This window comes from Ochotona princeps, chromosome 4 (genome assembly GCF_030435755.1).
Source record: "Ochotona princeps isolate mOchPri1 chromosome 4, mOchPri1.hap1, whole genome shotgun sequence".
Classification (NCBI taxonomy): domain Eukaryota; kingdom Metazoa; phylum Chordata; class Mammalia; order Lagomorpha; family Ochotonidae; genus Ochotona; species Ochotona princeps.
In genome coordinates, this window is record NC_080835.1 from 78,493,451 (window position 1) to 78,510,203 (window position 16,753).

Sequence of the window (16,753 nt, forward strand, 5' to 3'; positions counted from 1 at the left end):
GGTAATAGGAACTAAAGGACAGCCACTCCTAAGTAAGGCATTAAGTACTGCACCACAAATAGGAACCTAGTATTTTCCCTGTTTGATATTGATAACCAATGAGAAAACGCATGGGAAAGCACTCTGTGATGTGTGAATGCAATTCAATGGTGACTTGTTATTTTGGTATCCTTTGTGTATGAATATCCTGATAAATATAATGCATTTTAAGTGCTTTCTTCTAAGCCAATTAATTTTTAATTGGCACTTAGAATTATGATTTTCATTTATCTGGAAATGTTATGTATGCAGAATGCCTCATTTTCTCATACTGCTGAATAAAAAAAGAAATTGTCCCACTGGGATGATGTGTCATAACAGAACAAATGACTTACTCAGATTCTTTCCAGAGCAAATTTTGAAAGAGAAAGAGGCTCCAGGCATCTGGGGGAGGGGGTGCTCCAGATGTGAAAAGAAGGATCACAAAAGGCTGCAAGGTTTTCTAAAACAAGCCTTCCATACTCCCCACTTTTGCTAAGTGTTGGCCTGTGACTGGCAGACAGGCTGCATGCCAAATTCCAAGAAGATAAGTAAATAAACAGTTAATATACATTGTCTGCAAATCTGCACATGTTCACCTCTACACAAGCCCTAAATAAGACTTTTTCCAATTGACATCAGGGCTTCAGGCAATAAGAACTGTTACCTATTTTCTTTCCTCATTAGATATTGTTATTGCTGTGACTTTGGCCTGGGGAGTTTTTGAGTGTCAAGAAAGGAAATGGTTAATATGCATCCTCTTCCTTGAGTCAAATCTGTTCCTGAATGTGGCAACTTTGCTTGCTGTCCTTGAGCAGACACTACGGATAGTGGTGCAATGAGATTTATGCTTGTTGAAAAAACAAGCCCACATTCCCTGGAATGTCTTAACATTGACCTGCTTCAACCGGATTTGATTGCTGTTTGATTTCTGGAGGGCCATGCGCCTGACTGCCCAGGGGAATAGACAATGCTCAGAATGAATATTGAAATACCAAGTCATTATTTGCTCTGGGGGACTGCCAGAGCGGCCTGCTGCCTGGGTTTTCAGGAAGCCAAATAAGGGGCTCCTATTTGAAAAAGCTCAGAGAGCTAAAATTCTCTATGGTCCTTTTCAGAAAGAACAAAATAAAGCCACTGCAGATAGTGATGAAGTGAAAAAAAAAAAATGTAGTGTTCACATATTTATTGAGACAAAAAAAAGCAATAGTGGGTCTCAAGACCAATAATTCTGAATAGATCCCAACGCTTAAATGCAGATGAAATGAATGAAAAATTAATGGTCAAGGGCAGATTGGAGGAGTGGTACACTCAAGGCCCTAAAACTAAGTCCCTGAGCAGCAGGTGCAGAAGTGGAGAAGAGTGGTAGGTACAGTGAATCTGTGAAGTACCTACCTGTCTAAAAGCACACAGCATCTTAGCTGGTACCCTCTCTGGGTGCCTGATCTATCAGATGGGGAGAGGCAGGCATCTGATCTAGAGAATGGGGTAAGGATTCCACATCCAATTCCCCTTTCCTGAAAGCTGACAGTTCTAAAGATAACTTGGCTATATGTTGTTGAAAAAGAAGTTGATAAACGCTGTTTGCTTTGAAAGGAAAATTAAAATAAAAAACACTTTATTTTGGGACTGATGTGCTCACCCTTGAAAGTAAGTCAACCCTTGTAAAAGTGTGCTAAAGCTCATGTTAGGAATGAATAACATGCTTTACCTTCAAGAAATGGCATTTCACTTAGTTAGAAATACACCAGTCTTTCTTTAAAAAAAAAAAAAAAACAAGGAAGGAAGGAAGAGGGAGGGAGGGATGGGGAGAGAGAGAGAAAGGAAGAAAGGGAGGGAGGGAGGGATGGAGGGAGGAAGGAAGGAAAAGAAAAGAAAAGTAAAGAGAAGAAAAAAACAAAGAGAAGGGAAGAAAGAAGAAAAGAAAAGAAAGAAAATAATTCTCTTTACCTAATGCATTACGCTTTAAACTACAAGGCTCAGGAGTGTGAGACCTTAGATGGATGGAGCAGATCTGATTGGAAAGTGGGGTCAGAGTGCAGCTTTCACCATAAACAATAGAACCCCTGACTGGAGTGAAAGCCAGTTTTGAATTTTCCTGTAACCATGGAAATGAGATCAGAAGCCCATATTAATGATAAGTAAAAACAATTGGCAGTTTGCCTAGGCATTGCTTAGAAGAATTAGCTTCCTAAGGTGAGTGCTGCAAATGGGGTGTGCAGAATAATAGGTCTGGAACAGGCCTTCAGTTCAGCAGCAATCACTTGTTCTCCCCGAGGTAACCAGATTACAGGCCCACTTCAGTGCTGGCAGCAAGGAGGATGTGCACAGGGGACTGTGGACATAAGGCACTACAAAAGATCATGGAGCTAAGCCCATTCTGTACCTTTTTCAGAAAATGTGGCATATTTATTTATTTGAAAGATAAAGTAGCAGAAAGGGATGGAGATACAGAGAGAGGGACAGAGATCTTCTGTCATTGGCTCATTCTCCAAATAGCCACAAGGACTGGGCCTGGGCAAGGGCAAAGCCAGGAACCCAGAACTCCATGCTGGTTTCCAACATGAGTGGCAAGGGCCTAGTACTTGGCCCATCTTCCATTCCTTTCCCTGGCACATTGGCTAGTAGTTGGGTCACAGTAGAGCAGCCAGGACTTGAACTGACACTCTGATGTTGGATGCTTATATCGCAAGTAGTGGCTTAACCCAGTGTGCCATAACACCAGCTCCAATATTGTATATGTCTGAGTAAACTCAACTTATGCCCAGATTCCACTGAAATGTTAGTGCATAACTCCCCTGAAATGCTCCAGTTCCAGCCTTAAGTAGCTTTATAGTAAATCCAGATTATCCAAGCATAGGTTTTTGCTTCTGCCTGGAATATACACGGTTTTAAGACGGCTATAGCAGAACCTTCAGTGTTCCTCAATCCTGTGAAAAGTTTGTCAATGGGATTTGTCTGTTTGGTGGGTGGGCTCCAGCTTTGGTTTCAGAAGATCTGAGTTCAAGTCTAAACTCACTTTATTTACTTCCTTTGTAAGGTAGGGCACTTTGTCTCAGGTTGAAGCCAAGCAGAAGCCAGGAGCAGAAACTCCATTACACACTTCGTTCTCACTCGTGCACAGGGGCTCAAGTACCTGAGCCATCCTCTGCTGTTTTCCCAGGAACAGTAGCAGACAGCCAGATCACAAGAGCAGCCACGACTCAAAGTGGCACTCCTAATACAAGATGTCAGCATCACAATCAGCAGCCTCTGCTGGCCCCATATTTCCAACATTTTGTAACAAAGTAATTCTCTTTTAATTCATTTTTCCACATACTTTTTGAATCCCCATATGCATGGATTAGCCCATAATATGATTCATAGCCTTAAGAGCTTATAAATGTGTGTGTGATTAAAGGTAGTTCAACTTGAATTGGATTGATTTGAAATGAGCTTGATGCCCTATTGGCCCCTTGATTTCTACTTACTCATGGAAGTATCTTTATTGGGCAATAATGTAACACAGTTTCAGCAGGAGGTGCTCTATAGGGTATTCAAAGCAGACTTTGGGGTGGGATTGAAGTAGTGAACCCACAGGTTTGTAGGAGTGGGTTGTCCATGATACTCTGCAGAGGCTGAAACTATGTAGCCAAATCTCAACATTCGTGTAGCGTGTTTGGTGCCACCACTGGATTGCTTACTTAGCTCAGATGATCCTGACATCAATCCAAAATTTCTCCACTTTATTTCTCTACATTTAGACCCAAAATCATATTTCCTTATCTTTAAGAAAAACTGTACACCACCTGATAAGAGGGGAAAGACTGAAAATCACTTTAAGAGCAATAAGAAAATCTGTATCTGCCTTTTGATCCTTATGTTTACAACATGAATTGTTAATAATGATCACTGCTGTTTATCTTTCACAGATGAATTGATAAGCTAAAGTATTGCAAAGAGTCTTTGTGAACTTCAAAAGACTATAAGTTGTTACAAGAAGAAAAGGGGAGCATGGCTTCTTGCTTCTGTTCCACCGCTTTTAACTTAAGGAATTTGTAAACTTGGATTTGGGTCCTGGAGTCAGCTCCTCTGTCCCGCCTTCAGGAATGTCACAGCTGAGTCAGTGTGTCCTGCAGGGCCCTCCTCGCAACCCCACAGCCGCTTCTCCACAGCCTGAACCCTCTCTTACTTGGATGCTTGCCTGCTTCATCCCAATTATGCTCTCAAGCACAGTGCAAATTTAAACCAAGCTCTTTTGGGTGTTTCTAGGGGTTATACAGTCTTGACTTTGCAATCATATAGTACTTCATTATCTTCTGTGACTATTGCTTTTGTGGCCAACATCACTGCAGGAAGTTCAGAATGCCCTGGCCCACAGTAAATCCTGGAGTGTTTCCAGTTCTTCTCAAAGGGCAATTGATTCTTTAGTAGCAGCCAGTATTCCAGGCTTTGCTGCACAAAATGAGAAAGTCAGTCTTTTCAAAATAAGGATCAGGTCCATTGTTGTGGTGTAGTGGATAAAACTGCTGCAATTCCTATATAAGCATATATTTGAGATCCTGATGCTCCCCTGGTAATCCAATTCCCTGCTAATGCACCAAGAAAAGTAGAGGAAGATGGCCCCAAGTGCTTAGGGCTCCTACATATATGTGGGTGGCCTAGTAAAAACTCATGGATCCTGACTCCAGTCTGGCCCAATCCTGGCCCTTGTAGCCAACTGGAAGCACAAATGGAAGATTCTTTAATTCCCTCCAGGTGTGTGTGTGTGTGTGTAAACTCTGCCTTTAAAATTAATTAATCTTAAAAAAGCAGGGGTCATAATAATAACAAACATTTCTATAGTACTTTGCTTTGGGCACCATTCTAAATTATTTCTAAGTTTTCCATCTTTGGTTAATTCACATTGTAAACCATGAAGGAGGTGCTTTTGCTGCCCCACTACACAGGCAGTGAGACAGCAGCACAGAGAAACAAATGTTTGACTCCCAGTCATGTAACTACAATAGTAGATTGGCATGCGATCCCAGGTTCAGGGTCCTATTACTGTTCACAAAGTTATTCATAGAAAGAAGCATAGAGAAGAAAAACGTACACATTCTAAAATCTCATTACAGGAAGTAACTTCAATGGTTTCCCCCTGATTAAGTCTCTGAAAATACAGAATATTTCCACCAAAATATTTTCTTCTACCATCCCCCCCTGATGAAAATTAGCAACCAGGCACACACACACACATGCTCCCTTCTACCCTCCTTCGTATTCATTGAATCCTAATATTTACTAGGAATTGATCTCAGAAGGTATAAAAATAGATTATATCTTCTGATAGTTTACAATCCATGGGAAACAGATGAGACAAGTGTATAACTTACAGTTGACACATTAGAGTAGAACTCTAATGAATCTCCTCAACCCTAAACTTTAAGAAAGATAAGAAAAGGCAAAGAAGAAATAAAGGATTGAGAAAAATCCACAGGTAGATGTTGATTAACTCCTAATAATAGAAAGTCCTTTCTTTGTTTAAGTTTTATTTTATTAATATAAAGAGAACAGATCTTATGCATTCCATAGGCATAGCTCCAAGAGGACAAACCACACTTCCCTTCCTCCCACTATCCGCCAATTCCATTCCCTCTCTTCATCAGTCTTTGCAATGACAAGTTTTAATCCAATCTATATCCACAAGCTTAATTCAACATTCATTATAATATTCAACAAGTGAAACAATAGGAAGACCACTGGAATATAAACAAGTTCTAGAAATGACAGTCATAGCACAAGACGTCCACTTCACTCCTATGCTTTTCTGTACTGTGTTATATTTGTCTTTTTGAGACTGGCTTGTTTCACTAAGTCCTTTCAATTTAATGTATATTTGTAGGGAATCTGCTATGAATCTAGCAATATATATTAAGGATCCAGTATATATAAAGATAATGTGGCAAGGTGCCTACTTCAAGAAGCATTACAATAATAGGAAAAATAAAACTTCAGCCAGGCCCAGTCCTGGACATTATAGCCATTTGGCAACAATGACAAGTAGATAGGAAGAAGGTGAAAATAGGGAGCTAGTGAATACAAAGCTGGTAATCAAGAAGAATCTCGCGGAGAGAGGACTTCACAGCATGTGCTGTGTGCAGCAACTTTGCCCTGGCTACATGGTCTCCTACTTTGATTTGCCGTTAGCAAGAATCTCCCCAATTTTAAAAAGAATTTTAGGGGCTGGTATGATATTTTGATGGCAGTATCCCATATCAGAGTGCTGGGTCCAGTGCTAGCTGCTCTTCTTCTGATCCGCCTTCCCACCTGAGTGTCTGGGAAGGCAGTGGAAGATAGCTCAAGTCTCTGGGCCCCTTCCATGGATGCAGAGAACCTGGATGGGGTTCCTGGCTTCTAACTGCATTGAGCAGTCCTAGCCAATACAGTCATTTGGGCTTTAAACTAGCAGGTGAAAGATCTCTCTTCTCTATTTCTCTTTATGTTATTCTTCCTTTCAAATAAATAAATCCATTTTTTAAATAGATAAATTGATTTAATTCTTTCAGATAAAAAGAGAAAAGAAGAGGAAAGAAGTGAAGGAAGGAGGAAAAAAACAAACAGGAAAGAAATCATGTCTCCTTGAATCTTGTGCCCTGAGGCATGCAGTAAAATCATCTAATGTACATATTGTTTTTATTATTGCCCTTTTGAAAAACAGAGAGGCAAAGAGAGAGAGAGAGAGAGAGAGAAATGTCCCCTGCTGCTCCACTCCCCAAGTGGGCACAACAGTCTGGTCTGGACCTGGCTGTGGCTAGGAGCCTTGAAATCCACTTGGGTGTCCCCTGTGGGTGGCAGGGACCCACGTACTTGATCAGCTGTGTCCCAGGGTACACAGCACTGGGAGATTGACTAGAAAACAGGAAAAAGGCTGTGCAGGATTCAGCTGTCCCCCAAAATGACACAACTGCTGTGCCAAGTGCCCACCATTATTATGTAAATATTGTGATTGTGGCAAAAACAACACTGGAGATAAGCTTACATTTAAGAACTGACTTTACGGATTCAGCTCTTAGGTCTTCCAGATACAGATGTGAGACTTTGAACAAATTATTTTTTGTCTTGAAAAAGCCTAGCTTGCTGGGCCTGGTGTGGTGACTTAACCGGCTAATCCGCCACCCCCAAGTACCAACATCCTATATGGGCACAGTTCCTATCCTGGCTGCTCTACTTCTCTTTCAGCTTTCTGCTTGTGGCCTGGGAAAAGATGACCGAAAGCCTTGGGTCTTTGCATCAATGTAGGAGACCCAGAGGAGGCTCCTGGCTCCTGGCTTAGGATCAGCTCAGCTCTGTCCATTGTGGCCAAGTTGAGAGTGAACCAGCAGATGGAAGGTCTTTTTCTCTGTATCTCCTTTTCCATAAATCTGCCTTTCCAGTAAAAATAAATAAATCTTTTTTAAAAGCCTAGCAAGAGACAATATATTAATATTTACAATATATTATTATATATGTATATTATTATGTATATATTTTTTGTATCTGAGCCTATGACTTCATAGACCACAGATCGAGGCCTCAGTTTCCTCATCTAAAAATGGAAATAATAATAGTGTTTTCCTGTAAATATGTATTAAGAGAATTGAATGAGATGATTGCATTGAGGTGCTAATTGTAACCCTATACACTGTTGCTCATGAATCTTTAGACCATTCTTTTACTGTTGTTATCTGTGAGATACATTACTGGCAAAGCTCCATAGATTGTTCCCTCAGCTTAATATAGAAATAAGAAGCCAGTAATTGTTTGCAGACAGAGAAGATTTATTTGCTAAGAGCCTGGAGAAGGGGTGCCTCTTGAAAAGACAGACACCAGGGTTTTAGGATGTGTCCTGGGTTTTTAAGTGTTCCCTGACTCTTCTTTGGGTGAAAACCTGTGAGGAATACATCCCCCACCTCCTGCCCCAATTGCTGGGCAATTCCTGGGCCATCCACATGAAAGTGTGGTTTTCCTAGCCAGCTGGTGAAGAAAAAAGAGTGGCCTTCCCCACAAATGACAAGTATCCCTTCTCACTGAGGTGTCTGGCTTCTCAGGGTTGAAACACTATCCTGTTTGCCAATACTTGCAGTATATGGGCAGTGAGTGGTGATCCTGGCGGAGTGGCCTTTTATGAGGTCATTAGCTTGCCCCAAGACCTCACATATGGTTTTAGTGGCCTGGAATGGTCTCAAGATAAAAAGAGCCATTGACACAGGGAGACTGGTACAGAGCTTTAATCCAGAGCTTCATGTCCCGGATGCCCAAAGGGGATGAACGTGGGCCAAAGCTCAGAACTCAATCCAGGTCTGTTTCTCATGTTGACATGGTTTTAGCCAGCTACTTCAGGGTCAAGAGTTTAGTAGCCATACCTCCTCTGCATATGTTATCCTTTCTGCCCACCTGTGAGTCAAATGATGCCCACCTATCACTACCTGGAACCTAACCAGAGGACTGAAGGACAGGGTGGTGTTGCTTTGCTGTGTAGCCACTCACTTCCCAAGCTTCATGAAGCCCACATTGTGGAGGGGCTCACTAGCTCTTGTGTCCTAGCACAGGCTTCATTGCTCAGTCTCTTCTTGGCCTCTCACATACCTGCTTGCTCTCTAGCTTCCCACAGATGTGCTCAGGACAGAGGTAGCAATCTTTCTCCCATATACCCTTTAGATATCTGATTCACTGTCCCTAAACATGCCCCATGTATATCTGTAGACCTCATCCAATGAATACGCTTCCCTAAACCATGTCAGTGTCTATGCTTAAAGTGCTTCTTTAAGAGGCAAGAACCTAGGAAACAAATATTCAGCCCAAACACAGACCACAGTAATGTGAGTGGCAAGGACCCCAGTTTTCATTAATAGGAAGTCATCAGGAATCAAAAGCAGATACTCTATATGAAACGTGGACATTTTACCCCTTGTCTTAACTGCTAGGCTAATGCCTACCCCTGTTTCTTGAACATTTACCATATGCCAGGAAATTAACTAACTCCTGGGAATATGTAAATAAACATGGCAGAGTCCCTGTATTCAAGAATTTCACAATCTAATGGGAGCTACACTAAACAAATAATGTTAATACAGTTTGGTATTTGTTAAATAATGCAATGTGCACAAGTCCACAAACATACCTCAGAGATATTGCAAATTCCATTCCAAACCACACAATAAAGCAAATGTCACAGTAAAGTGAGTCACAAGAATATTTTGGTTTCTCACTACACACAAAAACAATGTTTGCACTATAGTGTATGAGATGATCAATTGCATTATATCTTATAAAATGTACATAGCTTAATTTTTAAAGTCTACAGCTTAAACTACTTAAAAAGTCTTCTGATCCTTCAGCAAATATCCTTCTGCTGGAGGCTCTTGTCTTCATCTTGATGGATAGTGACTGGTCAGGCTGGTGCTTGCTGAAGTTTGAAGTGTCAATTTCTTCAAAAATTTCAATGAAGTTGACTATACCAGTTAACACTGCTTCTCATGTGAGATTTATCTGTAGTATATGATGCTGCTTGATGGAGTTTTACTCACACTAAAACTTAGAAAAAGACTTCAGACTTGGAGTCACTCCTCTCAAACTTTAACACATTTCAATCAAGTCGATGTAGCATTATAGTCTTTGTTGTCATTGCAACTGTGTTCATTACATCTTCCTATTTTAAGAAAATACATTTACAGGCTGGCAACGTGGAGCAGCAAGTAAAGCCATAACTTGCAAAATTAGCATGCCACATTAGCATGCTGAATTGCATCCCGGCCACCCTGCTTCTGAATCAGTTCCCTGCCAATGCACCTGGTAAGGCAGCAGATGGTCAAAGTGCTTGAGTAGTTTCTACTTCTGTGGGAGTCCTGGACAGTGTTCCTGGATACTAGTTTCAGTGTGGCCCAGACAAGATTATTGTGGCTATCTGGGGAGTGAATCAGAAGATGAAGGACTGACTCTCTTTTTCGTTTTGTGTGTGTGTGTGTGTGTGTGTCTCACTACGTTTCAAATAAATAAAAAACACAACCACATATATAAATGAACTTTAAAAAAACTTACTGATTTATAAAAAGCAACTTTCATTCATCAAAGTTTTTCATAACATTATAGTAATCCAGTCACACTTTCAGGCTGAACTTTTCTAATTCTACTTCTTTTGTTATTTTCATAGCATCTGCAGATACTTCCTTTGTGGAAGTCTCAAACCCCTACAGTCATCCAAGAAGCTTGTAATCAGCTTCTTCCAAGTTCCTATTATTGTTGATATTTTGACTTCCTCCCATGAATTAGTGGCACCTAGAATACTGACTCCTTTCCATGAGATTTTCAATTTACTTTACCCAGATCTTCCAGAGAGATCACACCAAAATGTATTTGTTTACAAAATGTATTTTTTACATAAGATTTGAAAAATCAAAATGATTCCTTGGTCCAGAAGGGATGGTATGTTAGCAAGCAAACAGCACTAAGCTCACTATGCATCACCCAGCTCAGGGGTGACCAGGTGCGTCGTTGATGCTGAGTCACAGTTGGAGAGAAACCTTTTCTTCTGAGCAAATATCAAGAGTAGGCTTAAAATGTTCATTAAACTGTTATTAAACAGATTGCTGTCATGTAGACTTTATTGTTCTACTAGTGGAGCACAGGTGGAGGAGACTTAGTACAATTTGTAAGTGATAAATGAGCATTGGCTTCCCCTTGAATTCACTAGATATATTCACTGGCTAGCAAGAACATTGACCTTCCCTGCAGGTTCTGAGACCAGTCTTTGACTTTTCTCTAGCTACAAAGGTACTAGATGGCATCTCGTTCCAATACAGTGCTGCTTCATCAATAATGAAAACCCATTTAGTGTAATCATCTTCACTTATATTGACTATCTGAATAAAGGCTACATTTTCTGCACCACCACTCGCTACAGTAACAGCTTGCACATTTGTGTTGAGATGCCTTTTTTCCTTAAGCTCCATAATTAAAACAATAATATTAACAGGAATTTTGCTAATTTCAAGCTATTCTTTTCATGTAGTTTCTTCAGTTGTGTGTCAAACTGAAGAGAGGTGAGCTATGGCTTTGTTGTGGATTAGGCTTTAACGGACTGTTGTGGCTGATTTGATCTTGTGCGCAGACCAGCAAAATTTTCTTCATATTGGCAAAATGATTTTTTTACTTTCTTGTTCATGAGATTACTGAAATAGCATTTTTATTTTCTTCAGTAAAGTCTCCTGTCTGTTTGCAGCTAGGCAAACTGGTACAAGAAGCCTAGCTTTCTGTCTGTCTTGCCTTTTAACATGTCTTCCTCACTAAACTTAACAATTTCTGGCTTTTAACTTAAAATTTAAGACTCACTACTCTTCCATTCACTTAAACAGTTGAAGGCCATTGTATGATAATTAAAAGGCATAATTTCAGTATCACTGTATCTCACAGAATAGACAGTTTCACCGAGAGGGAAAAAGGGGAAGGAACGGCTGGCCAATGGAACAATCAGAACACGCATGTATCAATTAAATTTTCCATCTTAAAAGGGAGTGGTTTGTGTTACCCAAAAGCAATAGCAAGAGTAACATCAAATATCAATGATTAAAGATCACATCAAAGACAAAATAATACTTAAAATTTTGAAATATTGTAAAGGTTATCACAGTAACTGTGACAGAGAGAGAAGTAAGCGCATGAATGGCACTAATACAACTGCTCCATATCTATGCACAAATTTAAATTTGTAAAACTCGTAGCATCTGTGAAGGATAGTAAAGAGAAACACAACAATAAAATGAGGCCTTTCTTTATCTTCTGACCACACTTTTGCAAGTATAGCGTAAGAATGCGTTGAATTTCACTAACTACATTAATGTGGCTAAAATTGGCTTCATAGTCAACTAAAACCTTGAGATTAGATGATGAGTCATTGTTTAGTCAAGTCTTATCCATATTGTATTATATAATCCAGCAGTTTAGAATATGAGTCTTTTTTCTTGTACAGACTGAACATCCCTAACACAAGAATACAAACTCCAAAATGCTTCAAGATATGAACCTTAACTGCCAACATTACACCACATGTAGAAAACTCCACAGTTGCTGCCATGTGAAAGGTTCAGTCAAAATGAAGATATGTGAGAATTATTTTATGGGACCAGGCATTTGGTACAGCAGTTAAGTAGCTTCTTTGGACACCTGCCACCCAAAGGGAGTGCCTGAGTCTTAGTCCTGGCACTGCTCTCAGTCCCAGCTCTTTGTTGAAGCCTTTTTGAGGCAGCAGGTGATGACCAAATAATTGACTCTCTGTCATCCACATGGGAGACCAGGATTGAGTACCCAGCTCCAGGCCACAGGCTGGTTCAGTCCTGGCTTTTGTAGGCTGTGGGCCATTGGGTAGGTGTCCCTATCTCTATTCATTTCAAATAAGTAAAAGGAATAAAAAATGAAGTATATATTATATAGAATTACCTTCATTCTGTGTGTATTGGTTGTATATGAAATATAAATAAAGTTTACTTTATATATGCAAATATTCCAAAATAGGAAAATATCAGAAATCTGAAAGCCTTAAGGTCTTAGCATTTTTAGATAAGGGATACTCAAGCTGTACTACATTTCATCTACATCATCATTCAAAATTGTTATTGCTTTAAATCTTAAGTATCATCTCTGGCTCACAATCTCCCTCCCAGGCGTGGATCATCTGTAGACTTAATGAGCATGACTCCCCACATCTTTCTTATTTGCCTGTTTGCTTGCTTTGTTCATGTATTTGAATGTTAGAGTTATGGAGAGGCAAAGCCAGAAGCAAAAAGACAGCAATGAAGAGAGAAACTTTCCTTCTGCTGGTTTGCTACCTACATGGCCACAGTTACTGGGAACAGGCCACATGAAAGCCAACACCCAGGAACATCCAGTCTCCCATGCAGATGGGGGCAGGGGCCCCAGCACTTGAGCCATCTGCTGCCTCTTTCTCTGTGCACTCACATGAACATAAGAGCTGCTGGTGCTGCAGGTGGTGACTTTACCGTCTCTACCACAGTACTGGACCCAACTTCCACGTCTATAGATTTTGAAGAGGGTAGAGTCAAGCATGAACCCAATGGCACCTTGAAAGACAGTTATTCATGTTAGTACTTAGCATTTAATTATCCTTTTAATATGCAACCTTACAACCAACTGAAAATTTTATCACACTATGTTGTCGTTCATTCTGTGCTTTTTGGTTTCACTCACCAGAATATTTTAGCAGGTGCAACATTAGATAATAAGAAACTATAGTGTTTTGCTAAAGTCAAGATATATGCTTTAGATAGAGCATCTAGATCTACTAAGCTAATTATCAATTATCCAGTAAAAGAAGATAATCACTTAAAAATTTTTGGTTGCCAAAACTCATTACCTTCTGATTAGTCCTAAACTGTTTAATGATTATCCCACCTCTCCAACCATTACCCCATCTGTTCCAAACACCTACATTGTGACCTCTTTCAGTTCAGAAACATACAACCTTTTGTTTTCAGTGACTTGCCTACTTCTTGACATATAACAGATGATCAATAAATAGTTGTTGAATAAATGAATGAAACCATCTGTCCTATTTGGTCTAGGTTCAAGTTTTATCTAGGGTATTCCTTGGCAAAATTTCAATCAGTATTGCAGGCCAAGTATGTGATCACTCTTCCGAATTTATTGTTATGGTTTATTAATAATAATATTTTTAGACGTTAACCTAGGAATGATGATGCAATATTAATGGATGGCAAAGAGAAAGCACAGATCAATTTCTATTTTGCCTCTTCCTTTTGAAGGAAATTATGTCCATCTTGAAAAGGGTAAAATAAAAATGCACCAAATGAATGTAGATACTTAAAGAAATTATCTATCTGCTCCCAGTAAACTCAAATTGCTTAGTGAATTAAGACCAGGAACTCAAAAAACTGTAAACAAATTCACTGTACTCAGGCCAGTGATTTCCAAAGATATGTTGATAAGGGGTCTTATAAAACGAAAAAGGTAGGGTAGGTAGCATTCTAGTTTTCTAAAGAATGAATTCCGTCAGTTAATATAACTCCTGATCTTACAGAGAGTCAAATCACAGAAGAGACCGGCTTATGGTGAATTTCTCATTTTCATGGCATTTGGAGCAGGGCCCAATCCTAGGATGGCATTAAACCAGCAGAGGATATGGTGGCCTTTTGCTCTGAACAGCTAGAGGACAATATCTAGGGTAACCAGAGCCTACAGAAAGTGAGAGGGAAATTCCCAAAAGGAGGCATCCTGAAAAGACAAGCCTCAGTGCCATGTTCAAACTCTGCCTGACTCCTAGCTAATCTTTGAACTGTGGACACCCAAGGCACAATACAAAAACTCATCCAAGGAACAAATCATTGGATGGAAGATCTTCCTCTCTGTCCCTCCTCCTCTCTGTATATATGAATTTCTAATAAAAATGAATTAATTAATAAATTTACTGATGTTAACTGATGTTAAGTGAACACATTTCACGTATTTCACAATTGAGATTGGGAACACAGTGATACTTCCACCTTCTGCCCGTACTCCTCACCCACCCTTTGTAAATTTTGATATATTGAAAAAATATATATATAACTTCTGAATTGATAACAGGAATGAATGATTTGTAAATATCTAAAAGAGAAAGCCATGTTGTCTTAGAGACTCAGTCAAACTTATTATTTTTTCTTTGTAAGTGTTACTAGAGCAATTTTTTTAGCATACAGTTACTAAGCTCCTAACTGTGTTAAACACTATGCAAGGTGCTAGGGAGGCAATAATGAGCAGGATAAAAATGGCCCTACCTTCCTACTTAGTAGTAACAATCTAGTCTAGGTTCCATAACTATTAGCTCAAAACTCATAATTATCGATCAGTACTGGCTGGTGCATTGTTTTTTTTTTAAAGATTTATTTTATTTTTATTACAAAGTCAGATATACTGAGAGGAGGAGAGACAGAGAGGAAGTGGAGCTGCCGGGATTAGAACCAGCGGCCATATGGGATCAAGGCGAGGACCTTAGCCACTAGGCCACGCTGCCGAGCCCTGGTGCATTGTTTTTAACAACATTTTTAAGTATAGCATAATATTAAACAAGAAATTTTGATATAACTACCTAGATTTCTAATTTATTTTGAGATAAGAGAAAAAGCTGGGGTCTGTATGTTAAAAAAAATAAGCATTCTAGAAGAAACGGATAGAGGTAGGCCTTTGACAGAGCAGCTGACACCATTTGGTACACCCACATTCTGTATCAGAGTGCCTGCATTCAAGTTCTGGCTCTGGAGCTGATTCCAGTTTCCACTAATGCATAGCCTGGGGTTTTTCAAAAAGTTATGTAAAATATGTATTATTAAAAAAAAAAACTCCATGGGGATCCCACACAATGGTGGTTCAATTGGTTAATCCTCCATCTTCAAGCGCCAGCATACCATATGGGCACTGTTTCATAACCCAGCTGCTCCATTTCCTGTCTAGCTCCCTGCTTGTGGCCTGGGAAAGTAGGGGAGTATGCCCCAAAGCCTTAGGATTCTGCATGTACATGGGAGACCTGGAAGAGGCTTCTGGCTCCTGGCTCCTGGCTTCAGATCAGCTCAGCTCCAGTCATCATGGCAACTTGGGGAATGAACAAGTGTATGGAGGATCTTTCTGTCTTTTCTTCTATCTGTAAATCTGATTTTCAATAAAAAAAATCTTAAAAAGAAAGAAAACTGCATGGAAATATTCATTTTAATTCAATTTTTCATGAATATTTTTAGCTACTGTTATATGTTATCATTTGAAATACATGTCTTGTGTCTCTAATTTGCCAAAGGAATTTGTATTTATTTGTTTGGGGTTTTAAATCCTTTTATTTATTATATTTGAGTGGCAGATAGATGATAGGAAAGATAAATCTGTAGTTTGCTGGTTCACTCTTCAAATGCTTTCTATAGCCATGGCGGGACTAAGCTCAAGTCAGGAACCCAGAACTCAGTCCAGGTCTGTTACGTGGCAGGGATCCAAACACTTGAGCCATTATTTTCTGCCTCCAAGTTTACACATTAGCATGAAACTGAAATCAGAAGTTAAGCAAGGATTTGATCCCAAAATGTACACATCCTTAGCAATATCTTAGCCTGAGTACCAACATCTGACCCACAAATACTTAACAAGTAACTTTTTTGCTTCTATTTAATATCTTCTGATGCTACCTTTCTATTAGGTAGTAAAATTACTACATATTTCTAATGCAAAACTGGTCATAAATTCCTGGGATAAAATACTTCTAACATTCTATTATGGAATTAGGTATTCTCCCTGGGTTCAGTTTGTCAGTATTTTGCTGAGGATTTTTACATCGATTAATTGGATTGACCTCTGATTGTTTTTCATTTGCTTCCTTTGACAAAATTTGTATCAGTGTGATTTAATGTTATAAAATAAATCGGAAACTTTTCACTTTTTTGTTTTGTTTTGAAGTCTTTGACAGGCATGTGGCACAATAGTTATGATGCAACTTAGAATGCCAGGCATCCTATATCAGATTGTGTGATTTGAATGCAGTACTCAACTTCTTTTTTAAAAAAGATTTATTTTATTTTTATTGGAAAGTCAGATATACAGAGAGGAGAGACAGAGAGGAAGATATTCTGTCCAATGATTCACCCCCCAAGTGACCGCAACGGCCACAAAGGCTGAGGCAATCCGAAACCAGGAGCCAGGAGCTTTTTCCCAGTTCTCCCACGCGGGTGCAGGGTCCCAAGGCTTTGGG

At 39.5% G+C, this 16,753-nt stretch overlaps 1 protein-coding gene across 1 annotated transcript in view; it reads left to right on the forward strand.

Annotated features, from left to right (window-relative positions):
- The first annotated feature begins 7,242 nt into the window (after positions 1–7,242).
- The window catches only part of ARHGAP20 (Rho GTPase activating protein 20), a 151,126-nt gene continuing 141,615 nt past the window's right edge, over positions 7,243–16,753 (forward strand). The window contains exon 1 of the mRNA XM_058663935.1: positions 7,243–7,368. The gene's annotated coding sequence lies outside the window, so the exon portion shown is untranslated. The remainder of the gene's footprint in view (positions 7,369–16,753) is intronic.